A 16,426-nucleotide genomic window follows, 5' to 3' on the forward strand; every position below is an offset into this window, starting at 1 on the left:
CCAATAACTACTCATAGCTAATTTATCAAAGATCATATAAACATGTCTATCATGCCAAAACCGATTACATAACATAATACACAAGAAAACAATCTGTCACTATCTATGTCTAAGTATGGCCGAATCATTTAAGACCACATGTGCATGATTCACAAGAAACAGTTTTTGAATCTTTATCTCTAAGCATTTCCAAATTATCAAGAACACATAAGCATGGAAACTAATCATGTGAAAACAATTAAAAGACTTAATATGGTAAGGGATTTTCAACCAACAAAACTAGTTCACACGTTAACATACAATAATACAAAGTTTACACGGCATATATGAATATCATCTAAGGGTAGGTTGAAAGTCCACTTACAAAACTCCAAAGAAATATAACACAATCAAGCAAGCTGTAAAAAGATCAATTTAACTAATTAGAAACAAGAAAACATAACCCTAATATGACATGTGTGAAAGTGATATGGTTTTTCTTGCTCACAGAGGCACTCCAAGCATTGGCCCTTGATCGAAAGGTGGTCATATTTTCCCTTGACCTTGGTTAGGTCTTGGGTGTGTGAATGTGTGCATGGCATAAGTGTGATGTGCATGTTGTGCACCATGGTCGAGATCCCTTGGAAACAAGATAAAGATCACGCTCCTAGTTTTCAGCCTCTCCCCCCTTGGGAAACCCTAGTTTCTTCCAAAAAAATCTCTAAGAGTAAGATCAACCATTTGTGTGTGGTGGCAGTGTCTCCCTTGATACTGAGCCCTTGAGACCCCATCACCCCTTGTGTTTGTGCATGCGTGTGTGGGGGTAGTGGGAGTTAGGGTTGTACCATGCTGCTCCTCCCTTGAAAACGTGGCTTCTAGCTTCTTTCCTTACTCATGACTAGTGGGAAGAGAGATGGGAATGTTGTTTGTTTGTAGAGAAAGTGTAGGAAAGTATGTTTGGAAATGTGAGAACGTGAGGAGACAAGTCCCTCCCAAGTTGGTCATGTAAGAGAGAATGGGGAGATGCAAGTGTAGAGGAAACCGAAATGGCATCCAAAGGAAAAGACCCTTAGACGTTGGCCTTTTCCCTTTTTATAGCTCTCTAAGTCCCATCTCACTATATCATAAAGAAGCTCAAAGGGTGGTCTATATAGATGCCATGTGTCCCCCCTTCTAGCCTTGGCCAAAATGTCTCTCTCTCTCGATCTCTTCCCCATCATTTCTTACATGTTGGGAACCTTAAGGTCTCTCTCAAAATAGGACAAGTGTCATGGCTCCCATTACAATTCCTTATAAGCCCTTTGGATGTGACTCACATATAGACTAGGTTCAATTAACCTCTTGGGCATGTATGTCATTTCCTTAACCCTAAATCTTCCTTGGACAATGAACGTGTGCATGCTCGCCAAGTGGCTTGTGGCGTATGGGTGGTTCTAGCCCTAGCCGTCTACTCATTTTCATTCTTCCCACAAAATTCCTTCTAGAGCCTGGGTGATTGTGTGCATGCATTTTTCCTAGGTGTCCCTTCCTTTTCCTCATGTGTCTCTCCTTGAAACTCTAAATGTGTGGCAAGTGGCATGAGAGAGAGAGTGTTTGTAGTGGTCAAGACTCTTAGGAACTAGGGTTTGCTTCATCCAAAGGTGCCATTTCCTATTTCCAATCGTTGCTTCTTTCTATAAAATCCCTACCCCCAAAAGCATTCATAACACTTGACAAAAGGTTGGTTGGTCTTTTTTAGATAGGCATGAAACACCCCCTTGGCCAAACCCTAGGCGCTTCTTGGAAATGTGTGCCTAAGCCATTTGGCATCCCCCATGCGCCACTTCCCTATGCCATCTTCTAGAAACCCTCCAATTTGACAAGTGGTGTGAGATGTAGGTGGTGGTTGGGTTGGTGCATTGGCTAGATTCTAGAAAATTGGTCTTTGTCTTGCCCTAAGTGCCTTTTCCCATTCTTATGATTGGGTTCTTATAGAAATCTTCCTACCCTTCTACATGTGTGACAAGTGCCAAATGGTAGGTGAACTTGTCATGGTTTGCATGTAACCCTCATGGCCAAAACCCTATGGGTCTTCTTGGGGGTGTCGTGCCTATGTTTTGTAGTGGCTCTAAGTGTCTCTTCCGGTTCCTAATCATTGCTCAAAACTTTGGAAATTACCAAAATATTGTGGGAGGTGCATGTGGTTTTTAAGTTATCAAAACCCTAAAGTCTCTCACCTCATTCAGCCACTATCAAGTCTAAATTCATGGTGTCTCATTGGTGAGATGTACATGTGTGAAAAGTGGCTGGTAGTTGGTGAGTTGGGTGTGTGCCCCAAGTTCCACTAGGATTTCAAACCCTAATCCAAAGTGGTGGTTGAATTATTTAGGCCTTTTTGGGCCTCTTTGTGGGCTTGGATGCCTGATGTATCGAAACAAAATAATCAAATAGATAAAACTCAATACTTTGTATTCTACTCCTCTTGCTTAACTTAAAAATTAAACATAACATAGTGAGAAAAGATAGACGGAGACTTGATTAAGTCCATATTGTCACAATTTTTTTATATCAGGTATGCATGTTACATAATAAAAATATTTTTTATAAATAAATTTTATAAAAATAAATTAGTAAATTGATATGATTTGAAATATATAATTTTTATAATATGATATCTTATTTCGAATCAGGCTTATATGTACCTTATAAAATCCGACATCTCACGTGGAATGCAATAATATAACAAAAAATCACACAAAGTTGGTCCCAGTACCATACCGCAAGCAACAAAAATGCAGTCTTGTTTTATGCTTGGAATTCTGTGTACGGAGGGTTTTTTTTTTCTTTTCTTTTTTTTGGTTAATACGTTCTATTCATTATCTTTATATTATAAATTATACTTAATTTTTAATTTTTTTAATTCTTATTAAATTAAATAAAATTTTCTACTCATCGTCTATACACTACATATTTGATAAAGAAAATTATAAAAAAAAGTATAATATGGTATAAAAATGATGAGTAAAATTTTTCCTTTTCAAAATTTTTATGTAAACTGTATTACTTATAACTATTAAAGAACTTATTTCTTACATAAATAATACACCCACCGAGAATGGATCCAGATAACTTATTAATTTTTTTTACTTAATTTGTTTTTTTGACTTAGTGATTAAGGAAATATTTTTTTAATGATGTAGTATATTTTTTTAAAAAAATATTTAAAAATATAAAAAAATGAATAAAAAAATAAAAAAAATTGTAGTTGCTCTCATCGGAGTCATTCTCGTGATACACCCTCAGTGGGAATAGCATGGCTCTATTTCTTATATTTATTAACATTAAATTTAGCTCCTAAAATTTCGGTAAGAAATTTAGTTTGTACAGTTAATTTGATACATCATTCTTGAATTTTTATTCGAACGGTGCTATGTCCACTGGGAGCTACCTTAAGTTAATTATAGTGTTTTTTTTAAATTTTTTATATGTATTTATTAACACTTTTAAATATATTTTTTTTAAAAATTCATAATATTATTAAAAAATATTTCTTTAATCACGAAAAAAAATTAAAAAAAATTGTAAGCAATAGCTCCCAACTGGAGCTGGAAGTGGTACTAAATTATCGTTAGCTATCAAAATTATTATTATTATTATTTTAATTGAAAGACAAAATTCTAAGGAAAATTGAATATTAAAATTGAAAGTAATTTCACAAGCTACTCTAATGATATATAAATTTTTACCATCTACAGTATTTATTTAACATTTATAATTATTTGAGTGAATTTCTTAAATACAATAAAACTTTTTTAATAAACTTGTGTATGGTTAGTAGAATATCTACCATGTATGTTTTATTACATATCCATTATATGTAATATATTATATCTATTTTATAATAAAAGTAAATATATATATATATATATATATGAGGAATTAATCTTCGCGTCAGCCACTATTTGGGAGCAGCCGTTGCACACATGACGTGTTAGACCGGGTACTAACAATTGAACCGGTTTTGCCCCAAACCCCACTCTCGCCTCGATCCTTCCCCTCTTCTCTTAAGCATGTCATCTCCCCTTCTTCTCTTTGGCGACGATAACCTTCATCTCCCTCTCGAAATCTACAACTCCACCTCCATGCCTTGGGTTTTATCTCCCCTGATCTTGTGCTTCATTTGATCTGAATATCTGTGACTTCCCTGTCATGAAACCAATGACGAGACCACCCTCTCTCTTCTGCAGCATGCTTCATCTTCCCCCTCTCTGTGAATTAAATTTCCTCCAAATCCTTCATCTCCTCTCAGCCCCCACGATGTGCACCCACAAATCTGCGAAAGAGAACCCGCATCCAGAGATTTGCAGCCACGCAGTTAAGGTATTTTTTCGTGTAAATAATCTTCTTCAAAAAGATTATATGAAATTCTAGGGTTTGTGATCTGGGCAAATGTTATAAGGTTAATTTGGGCAACCTAACATGGCGTAGTTAAGAGGAGTTCCATATTTTACGTGTTCTTTAAATTTAATTTGTTGTTCTAATCGCACTTCGACTTTGGTACCAGTCTCTCATGCTTCTAAATATAGAGGTAGTTTTGAATTTGATTTCCAATTGAAAATTGGAATTTGGTATATGGTTTTTGGAATGCGTTCCCCTGCTTGATGAGGCAAGATGTTTATCAAATCTAAGATAAAATGGGTTACACTTTCCCTCCTCATCTTATCTTTGTTATCTCTACTAATCCACATTTCTGCCACAAAGTTTTCAACTGCTGATTTAGTGCAGTACAATGCAATGGCTGCCACAAATTATATAAGACAACACGACCTATATTAATGTACATTTTTTGGGGTTTGGTTTGCCTTAACTCTAGTTCTTATGATTAGGTATTCTTGTCTCCGAGTGATCAAGCTACCTGATATCCCAATTAGCCAAAATATTGAATCTAATTTCTCCTCTGGTTGCTTCTAAATTGGAAGTTTGGTTGAGTGTTTTGCTTTATAACCAACTTTTTTTTCTTCTTAATTTTAAAATTATTAAATTTTACTTTTTTCTGGGATGATAGAGCTTCCTTGAATTAATAACATGTCACAGACAAGGAGTTGACAAAGCTACTTAATTCTTCCAGTTCTAATTTGTGTTGTTTCCATTATGATTGTTTTGGTTACTATAAAACTAATAATAACAACAACAATAATAAATTAAGATTTTTTTGGTTGCAATGTTACAGTTCATCAAGAATAAGAAGATATGGGGGGTTGTGAAGTCGTTGTCTTTACAGCCTTATGCAAATCCTAGAAGCAACTAACTTGGTAATAATTATGCTCAAGCACCCTATTATGAGTAATGTTTATCTTTTTTATTTTTGAATTTTCTCTTTATTATTTAATTATTAATAACATACCATTGAGAAGGTATGGCAGATTGACTATTTCAAAAAATGTCATTGAGGTGTTCCACTTTATGTGATCTGTAAAATCACTACCTTAAGTTTCATTAAGACAAATAATTTTCGCTATAACCTTTTTTAAGTTTCTATGATAGAATAAGCTATCCTGTTTTTAATGGTGGTAGTTGGATCATGAAGTTGGTGTTTTAGTTGATACTAATAGTATCTTATCTCATGTGTTTGAAGTGCCATTCCAAGCTTGTCTTTCAAATGGCCCACATATTTCTTGTTTCATTGTTTCGTATTATGTGTAGAAAAATGCGAGGTGTAAATTTTTCGTATGGGCAAATATAAGGCTTGGAAGACTTGGGATGACATATTACAGCACAAATATACAGTTCAAAAGAGGGAAAATAAAGTGAGAGAGATGGAGACAAATATTCAGAAGAAAAAGTGAAAATTATTTTGTTTGTATTGAGTTATCACATTTATAATAGCATTTGCTTGGCTTGGATAATTTGTATGTAAATAGTACGTTGTATAGAGTATATGGTTTTTGAATGGAAACAGCTTGTGCACATAATTTGATGAAACCTATGTATGTAAATTGTATGTCATTAAATTAACTTGTGTAATGAAAACAACTTGTGCATATGGTTTGATCTCACATTTTTTCGCTATTTTAGGAGCCCTTGTAACGATACATTATCTCAAGTCAAGAATATATATTATTATTATTTTTTGCCTTAAAATCATTGAATGAAGGAAAGATCACATGAACATGGTATATGTCCAACTTAAAATCATTCAAACATAGCGGATTTGTCCCTCTCAATATATACAAAGATCAAGGCATGCTTAGCAACCACATACCATATCCAGTTATACAAGAACTAAATATGTGTTTTCTAAATACATAGCATCTCTGTTTCCGTACAATGCCAATCACATAAGATGAATGAACATTGTGAAATCCAATCCAAATCTTTGCAATAATAGTAACATCTTCAGTGAATCCTCTGACAATCCTTTGGATGCAACTCCACCATAAACATCATACATTTCATCGTAGCCTATATCAACAATGCTATCCTGCCCATTCCAACCAAAAACCATTTTGAGAGTTAAAGCTCAAAACAAGTTTACCCAAATACAAGCTACAAACAATAAACCAAAACCAATTGCTCATAAACTAGAAAAATAAGTTCATTCCAACAATAAAGCAGGAAAATGGATTGAACTAACAAGAACACCATCATTAAACCAATATGCACATAACTAACATCCTTAATTGCTCTAGAAACAACTTCCATGATTAAAATATTGCACAGTACTCCAAAAAATTACTAAAGATCAATAAATTTGTTAGATTCAAAATAAATTATTTACAACAATATCAAATTACTAACAAAATGAAAGATACAATATGCACACCACACTGTCATCCACATGTCTCACAGTCACAGATAAGCACTATAATCGAAAGCTTTTATACCAAATAAAAATGGAAATCGATGGAAACAAGAATTGAAATTGATGCTTCAACTAGAACAAAATGAATTAAAGAAAGTAACTTTATTTAGTGAAATTGGATGGAATAACTTTATTTCATCTTTTCACACAACAACCTTCTTCACCCTTGAAACTTTTGTTTTCGTTTTGTTTTGTTTTGTTTTATTTTTTTTTTCTAGCTTTTTTACAGCTATTAATCTGAGACAAACATTAATACATCAATTTGCAACTTACTCAAATCTTATACAGTATCAATACACTACAAGAACACTTTGCAACTTACTCAAATGAGACAAACATTAATCCTTCACATACTTGGCATTCAGGCCAAGTGTTTTGATACAACTACTTGATCAAGACCTTCAACCGCATCATAATTAATGCATGTCCATGCATTCCAATTATTTTGTTAAAATGATTTTAAAATCTGTGATTTTTTAATTTACAGGGAACCAAAATCTGGGACATCCCAAAACTACTGATCATTTTGTCAAAATGAGTTCTTGATTTTATTCCCCTTTCTATGGTGATCTTTTTTTTCAATTCAACCCTTTCTACAATGATCTTGTTAACACTTAATTAGGATGATTATTTATTAAGGACTAGTCAAGCTTACATTTGAGCTTCATGAAATCATTATAAAGGCATTTATCGGATGACCACATCCAATGGTTAATAATAGCAGACACTTGAAATAGAAAAAGAAACTCTTTAGCAATCAGAAAAAAGGTAGGCTATCTCAATAAATACCTTAGTAGCCCATGGCCATAGATCTCTTCAGTAGAAATAACACATTTTCAAACTACGATAGAGAATGGACAGAGGCATGGGCAGAGGATGAGAGGGTCGAAAGGGGGGGTGCAGGCCAATTAGGGCATTGTTTGGGCGACAAGGGGGTGGGGGAGGGGATGGGCAACGCGGCTAGTGGGGGTGGGGAAGAGGATGGGCAACATGGATGATGGGGGTGGGGGCTGACGCGCGGGGTGGGGAAAGGAAGAAAAGGAGATGAGCTGGCGACGGGGAGGGAGGAGAGCTGGGCAATGAGTGGAGTGGTAGCGCTGTGCAGATGGCCTCGATGTTGCTGGAAAGAGAGACAGCGTAGTCGGTGGTGGTGGGCAAAGCAAAATCGACGAGGGGTGAGGTAGGAGTTTCGACGCGGGCAGAAATCCAGAGGTAAGGACGCGAGAGGCAAATTTGAAGCAGGGAAAAATACAAACAGACCAACAAAACGTAAGCTTTGGATTTTTAAAAATAAAAAATAAAAAATAGATGCCACGTACGGTGTGTAAAGAGTGCGCTGCTATAGGGGCTGATGCATAGCAATCCTCATATATATGTTATAAGTATTTATTACATTATCCATTTTTCTTATAACTTTTTTTTTCCATTTTAATGGTTAAAATTTAGAGAGTAATATTTTATTCTCATGAGCCAAGCCTTCCTTTTTTTTTTCTTTTTTTTTATTTTATTTTATTTTATAAAATGATAGAATTTTATTGCTCAGCAAGTCTTGTAACATCTCAAGAGATATAATTGATTGAATACATGTTAGAATTTCTTCCAAGTCTATGAAATCCTCTTACAGAGATAATGCTTCCCGAGCAAGAATATGAGCCAACTGATTAGCTTATATTATTGTATGGACAACTTACCAAAAGGCATAAGAATTAAGCAAAGTTATGGTATTCTCAATTAACTAATTTGCCTGTGACCAGTCTGGATTCTTCATTGAAAAGTTATTTACCACTTGTAAGTCATATCCTTCCAATATAAAAGATTGAATGCCCATTTCTTTACTGAAATTTACAGCAATCATTACAGCATAAGATTTAGCCACCCGAAGGTTTGCATATAGACTTCTAAGAGCACTAGTATTGGACTCATCAAATTCATCTTCAAAATTTGATGAAGAGTACACTTTTTCATAAATCCAAAACCTTCGTATCTATAATTCCACATTGAATTATCCAGATTCATCAAAATAATAATATAATATTATTTTTTTAATAATAATATTTTTAATTTTTTTCTTCATATTTTGTAATTATACTAACCATATGGACATTAATAATTTAATTTAGTACTTAAATAATTGATTCCCAACTAATTTAGAATAAAATAAAATAAAATCATTGCCTATTAAAATTAAAATAAAATATTAATTTGAATGTGAAATAGTAGATCTTCAAATTTGAAGGAAGAGTAACAATTACTGTAACTCAAAATTTTTCAAATACCTCTTTGATGAATTCAATATAGATTCATTTTAAGTAAATTCATCAAAATTTGAAGATGCATTGGATTTTGATGAAACCAATGCTAGTGCTCTAAGAGCACTAAGAGAACCTATCACGTGGCCTTGTCCATCCCGAATGATCATACCTATGCCAATCTCTTCCTTCTCCTTATCAATCACAACATTCAGTTGGCTCTGTAACACTGATCAGGAGGCTTAGTCCATTTTTTATTTATCTATCTAATATTCTGTTGATGAGGTTTTTTGTGGTTATGTACATTTTTAAAAGCTAGCCAAAAATCTTCCTTTACTTTGTTGATAATGGAATTAGGATGTTTGAACTGTTTTCCATAAATAAAATCATTTCTTCTAAACCATATCAACCTTGCTGCTATTGCTGCTTCCTCCAGTTCCTTTTGTCGGAGAGTATTACAAAGTTTGTTCCAAATGTATAGAAAAGATTCACTTTGAAAAATCATCTTTTGAATTTTCTTGCTGCCTTGGCACCCAACATCTCGAGCTCCACCACAACTCTAAATGGCATGATCCACTGATTCTAGGTGAACTTTGCAGATAGGGTAGAACTCATTCTCCACAATTTTCCTTTTGCAAAGATTAGAAAGGGTCAATAGTGCATTTTTACAGGCCTTCCATATGAACATCTTGATCGCATTTGGAACTTTAAGCTTCTAAATTGATTTCCAAACAAATTCTGCTCTCTTATCATCAGAGCAGCTCCTTGACATTTAAGTTTAATATCTCATGTAAATGATAAGCACTTTTAATAGTAAAAATTCCATCCTTTGTATAATGCCACACTAGTCTATCCTCTCTTCTACAAATGCAAAGAGGAATACTTTGAATTAGATCAACATCTTGAGAGGGAAAAAGGGTGTTCAACTTACTTATGTTCCATCTGTTCAGATCAGTGTCAATGAGCTCAGAAACCTTAGCATCTTCCTTTGCATTCGAAATTGGTGACTGAATCATCAAAGAATGAGATTTAGGAATCTATTTATCTTTCCATATTCTGACTTGTCTTCCATTTCCTATCCTCCATATCAAACCCTACTTAAGTAATTTTTACCCTGCAATGATACTCCTCCAAGCATAAGATGGTATGTTTTCCCAAAGTAGCCTCTAGTATATCTTTGTTTGAAAAATACTCCCGATTTAAAACTTTAGCAAGTAAAGATTTAGAATTCTTTAGCATTCTCCAGTTTTACTTTACCAACATGACTAAATTAAAACTTTCAAAGTCTCGAAATTCCAAACCCACAACCTCCTTTGCCAAGCCTTCTTAATTGTTTTTTACTTATTTTATTACTTAAATAGACCAAGAATGGTAGAATTAAAAGGTGTTGGGTTAGATTTTAGAAACAATATCTAATTTGAATCGAGTGTGAAACTTAAATGTTTTGGGTATAACTATATATTGATTTAGCAATATTATAAAATTGTAATACAAAAAAATTCAAAACCAAGGGGAACATTCCCATCTTAGTAAATTAAGGATAGGTTTTGATAGTAAGTTGAGATGAATAAAATATTTTTAAAATACTATTTTTTAATATTATTATAATTTTAAAATTTTAAAAAAATTGAATTATTTATTATATTTTGTGTGAGAATTTATAAAAATTGTAATAATCAGATGAAATAAGTTAAAAGTCTTTTGTATCCAAACATCTCCTAAAAGATTTATTGGTCCCTCTTATTATGATTTGAGAGATATGCTAGATTATGCATGCTAGTAGATATATCCATCATGCATAAACTTATACCTTCTCCAATTTATTAAGCTAATATAATTATATCGGTGAACTTCTTAATTAATTAGAAAAACTCAATAAATATGGAGAAACTTATTTAATATGTTTGTTAATTGTTGATAACTTGATACTATATCATTCATAACTATTTATTACATTACCCATTTTCATATAACCTTTTTTTTTTTTATCCATTTTAATGGTTAGAATTTGACGAGTATATTATATGGCAGCAAAAGCATGAATAAGAGAATAAATTAATATTTCTTCTCTAGAGTCAAGCCTTCTTAAGTATTGTTACTCCTTTAGTCCTTTTTATTATTTAAATGGATCTTAAATTATTATAAAAAAAAATTAAACGGTTTGGGGTTAAAGTTTAGAGACAAAAATCTATTTTTTTTTTTTTAAGGAAGAAACTTTTTATTAATAAATAGAATCGATCAATTATAGAATTTATGTAATAAGACATTACTTGAAATAATCTCAGAATCCTCATTGATCATTACAATCTCATTCTTATAAGAAAAACTCAACTTAACTAGCTGGCGTACAACATAGTTACCAGTTCTAGATATCCACAATCTCACGTCACCTCTCAATCTTTCATTCTCTTAAGTATCACTTTAATATAATTCACAACTATCTGCACAACTATCTGTGCATCACCCTCAAAGATAACATCGTAGAAATTAAGTTCTTGACACAATACCATTACTCTACCCAAAGCAATACATTCAGCTAGCACTAGTTTTGACTAGAATTGCTTTTTAACAAAAGGTGAAGCCAATATCTCTCTTTCGCTGTCACGAGCAATAGTGCCAATATCTTTTCTTTTTTTTTTTTCTCTTTTTTTTTTTTTAGCACTTTCATCTATCGCAGCATCTCAATTTTTTTTAATAAAAAAGACAAAAATCTCATTAAGCTGAGAAATGATATTATTTATTCACAAAGACTATTCCTAAATTGTCATAAAACTATAAATGGCGATACGTTGGCATAATGAAAAACCATGAGAAATGATATTATTTATTCACAAAATTATTCCTAAATTGTCATAAAACTATAAAATAAAAAAAATACTATAACTACAAATAGATTACATAAAAATAAATCTACAAATTAAGATAGTTTGATGTGGTACGTCAGATTATAAAATTATTTTTATTATAAAATAAATCTAATAAATTTTATGAAATTATATCAATTTATAAATTTATTTTATATAATTTATTTGTGTATGTAATAATTCTCTAAAAAAAATAGTAGTCAAAATTATCACATTTCAGCATTTATTAACTATTGTTGTAAAATAACATTGTTGTAAAATAAATTGTATGACCACCTTGAGCTAGCCGACATATGCACAGTGCATAGTGCCAGCATAGTAACTGACATAGTAAATGGCCGACATATGCACAGTGCATAGTGCCAGCATAGTACAGCATAGTAACTGGCATAGTGAATGGCCGACATATGCGCGGTACATAGTACCAGCATAGTACTGTATAGTAACTGGCATAGTGAATAGCCGACATATGCATAGTGCATAGTGCCAGCATAGTACTGCATAGTAACTAGCATAGTGAATGACTGACATATGCACAGTGCATAGTGCCAGCATAGTACTGCATAGTAAGCTAGCATAGTCCCCTTTGTAAGCCTATATATATCGTTGAATTCTTTAAGAAATTCATAAGTTTCGTAACTTCTCTGAGCTCTATTTCTCTCTCTCTCTCTCCTTTTAGAAAGTTTTATAATAAATCTATCTCTCTCTTTCCTTTTCGATAGTTTTATAACACGTTATCAGCATGAAAGTTCTGACGATCTTGAAGCTAATAGTCCTCTATTTCAAGTAAGTTTTTCAATATATTTTTGTAATTTTCAAAATAAATATGAAATGTTAAACATACTTATGTTCCTGATTTATATATGTAGAAGATGTCAAATCTTACAAAATTGGAATTCGTTGCTCTTGACATTTTTGGGAAAAATTATTTATCTTGGATCCTTGATGCTGAGATCCATCTGGATGCAATGAACCTGAGAGATACAATTAAAGAAGGAAATCAAGGGTCCCTGCAGGACTGTGCTAAGGCAATGATTTTCCTTCGACATCATCTTCATGAAGAATTAAAAACTGAGTATCTAACGGTGAAAGATCCACTTATTTTGTTGAATGATTTAAGGGAGAGATATGAACACCAGAAAACTGTAATCCTCCCAAAAGCTCGTCATGATTGGATGCACCTGAGGTTGCAAGACTTCAAGAGTGTTAGTGAGTATAACTCTACACTCTTTAAAATTAGCTCGTTATTAAAATTATGTGGTGAAAAAGTCACTGATGATGACTTGTTAGAGAAGACATATACTACTTTTCATGCCTCGAATGTGCTCCTGCAGCAGCAGTATCGAGAGCGAAAGTTCAAGAAATATTCTGAACTTATATCTTGTCTTCTATTAGCTGAGCAAAATAATGAGCTTTTATTAAGAAATCACCAGTCACGTCCTACTGGTTCTATATCATTCCCTGAAGTGAATGGTACTAGATTTACATCATTCCCAGAAGCGAATGGTGCATCTTTTCAAAGAAAAAGAGGGCGTGGACGTGGTAAGAAAAACTATAGAAGTGGAAGTCCTAGAAGTGACCACACTAAAAGGAAAAATAATAGATATACACCGTACCACCAGAAGTGGTTCAACTTAGAGAAGGGCAAAGGTCCTCAAAATAAATTTGTAAAGAAATATGAAGATGAATGCCATAGATGTGGTATGACTGGACATTGGTCTCATATCTGTCGTACAACTAAGCACTTGGTTAACTTATACCAATCTTCTATAAAAGAAAAAATAAAGAAATTTGAAATAAATTTTGCTGAACCATCATATACTTTAAATTTTATAGATGGAGAAGATATTACAAGCCTTGATGTTTCTGATTTCTTTGAGGATTCTAGTGGTAGAGTTGATCATGGAAGTGTTCCTTTTTAATTAATGTATTTCCTTTATATTATTGTAAAATATTTTTATTCTGCAATGTTTTTTTTAGTAATAAAAGTTTTATATATTTTGTAGAATCATGAGTCTTATTGATGAACTTTCTATTTCCGAGATGAATAATAAAGATGTATGTCTGGCTGACAATGCTACAACTCACACAATTCTTAAGGATAAAAAATATTTTCAAAATCTAACATTGAGTAAAGCCTATGTTCATATCATTTCCGGTTCACCGAATCTAATTGAAGGCTCCGGAAGAGCTTATATTGTGTTGCCTAATGGCACAAAATTTTGTATTAATGATACTCTATTTTCTTCACAATCCAGAAGAAATTTATTAAGTTTTAAAGATATACGTCGTAATGGTTATCATATTGAAATCATTAACGAAGACGATAAAGAGCATCTTCTCATTACTAAAATAATTTCGAGCCAGAAGCTCATATTAGAAAAACTGTCTGCCCTCTCATCTGGATTGTATTATACAAAAATGAGAACAATTGAATCACATGTTGTAATGCACCAGAAGTGCATTGATCCCAAAATATTTATGACTTGGCATGATCGCCTTGGACATCTGGGATCAATAATGATGAGACGAATAATTGATAATTCGTATGGGCATCCCCTAAAGAATCAGAAGATTATCTTACCCAATGAATATCCATACTCTGCATGTTCAAGGTAAATTGATTATCAAACCATCTATCTCAAAAGTTGTTTTTGAATCTCCATCTTTTTTACAAAGGATTCATGGGGATATATGTGAGCCTATTCAACCATCAAGTGGACCGTTCAGATATTTTATGGTTTTAATTGATGCATCAAGTCGATGGTCACATGTTTGTCTACTTTCTACTAGAAATGCTGCATTTGCTAAACTTCTTGCACAAATAATTAAGCTACGAGCACAATTCCCTGACTATCTAATTAAAACTATTCGATTGGATAATGCAGGAGAATTTACATCTCAAACTTTTGATAATTATTGCATGTCAATAGGAATAGATGTTGAACATCCAGTTGCCCACACACACACTCAAAATGGTTTAGCTGAATTATTGATTAAAAGGCTTCAGCTAATCGCTAGACCTTTACTCATGAAATCAAATCTTCCTATTTCTACTTGGGGATATGCTATAATTCATGCAGCATCATTAATTTGAGTTAGGCCATCAGCATATCACAAATATTCACCATTACAGCTTGCATATGGTCAGCAACCAAATATTTCTCATCTTCGTATTTTTGGATGTACTGTATATGTTCCAATTGCACCTCCACAACGTACAAAGATGAGCCCTCAACGTAGACTTGAGATATATGTTGGGTTTGATTCTCTATCTATTATTAGATACCTTGAGCCTCTTACAGGGGATATGTTTAAGGCACGTTTTGAGAATTGTCATTTTGACGAATCTATTTTTCCAACATTGGGTAATGAGAAGTCGGTGCCTGAAGCACGACAGAAACTTACTTGGAAAAATAAAGCTCTTTCCCAATTTGATCATCGTACAAAAGAATGTAATCTAGAGGTTCAAAAGATTATTCATTTGCAAAGTGTTGCAAACCAATTACCGGATGTATTTACTGACACTAAAGGTGTGGTAAAATCATATATTCCTGCTGTTAATGTTCCAGCAAGGATTGCAGTCCCTGAAGGACAAGTTGCCCAAATAGCAATAGGCGAATCTAAGATACGCTTGAAGCGTGGACGACCTATTGGTGCTAAGGACAAAATTCCTCGGAAAAGGAAAATACAAAATGAATTTGGTACTCCTGAAGAGTCCATACCAACACAGGCCATAAGAGTAATTGATGCTCCTGAAGAGAGTAAATATCCTGAGAAAGAACCTTCTGAAGAGGTATTTCATGAAATGTATTCCCTTGAAGAGGGACAGGTACCTGAAAATAACGAGATCTCGATACATTTCATGAGTACAGGAGAAATTTTGAATAGAAATAAAACTGTTGTCGACAACATATTTTCATATAAAATGGCTCTTGACATTACCAGAAGTAATGAAGAAGTTGAGTCAAGAATTGTCGAAGAATGTCAACGTAGAGATGACTGGCCAAAATGGAAATCAGCTATTGAAGCTGAATTAAACTCGCTAGCAAAGCGAGAGGTCTTTGGACCAATTATACAAACACCAAAGGGTGTAATGCCCGTTGGATATAAATGGGTATTTATACGTAAACGTAATGAAAGCAATGAAATTGTGCGATATAAAGTATGACTTGTTGCACAAGGTTTCCTGCAGAAACCGAGGATTGATTATGAGGAAACATACTCTCCTGTTATGGATGCAATCACATTCAGATATTTGATCAGTTTGGCAGTTATAAAAAGATTGAATATGCAATTGATGGATGTGGTCACTGCATATTTATATGGATCATTAGATCATGACATATATATGAAAATCTCTGAAGGATATAAAATGCTTGAAGCTTCTAATCTGAGTACATCCAGAAGTATGTATTCTATTAAACTTCAAAGATCTTTATATGGGTTAAAACAATCCGGACGCATGTGGTATAAACGCCTTAGCGAATATC

The 16,426-nt window shown here is 33.2% G+C and overlaps 1 long non-coding RNA gene across 1 annotated transcript; it reads left to right on the top strand.

The window, feature by feature from the left end:
- Positions 1-4,063: 4,063 nt before the first annotated feature.
- On the top strand, positions 4,064-5,935 carry LOC122295718. The gene is made up of 3 exons (XR_006238232.1): positions 4,064-4,338; positions 5,189-5,270; positions 5,662-5,935. It is a non-coding gene; the product is annotated as an uncharacterized LOC122295718 (long non-coding RNA).
- Positions 5,936-16,426: the final 10,491 nt, after the last annotated feature.

The sequence above is a fragment of the Carya illinoinensis genome, chromosome 2, assembly GCF_018687715.1.
Source record: "Carya illinoinensis cultivar Pawnee chromosome 2, C.illinoinensisPawnee_v1, whole genome shotgun sequence".
Classification (NCBI taxonomy): Eukaryota; Viridiplantae; Streptophyta; class Magnoliopsida; order Fagales; family Juglandaceae; genus Carya; species Carya illinoinensis.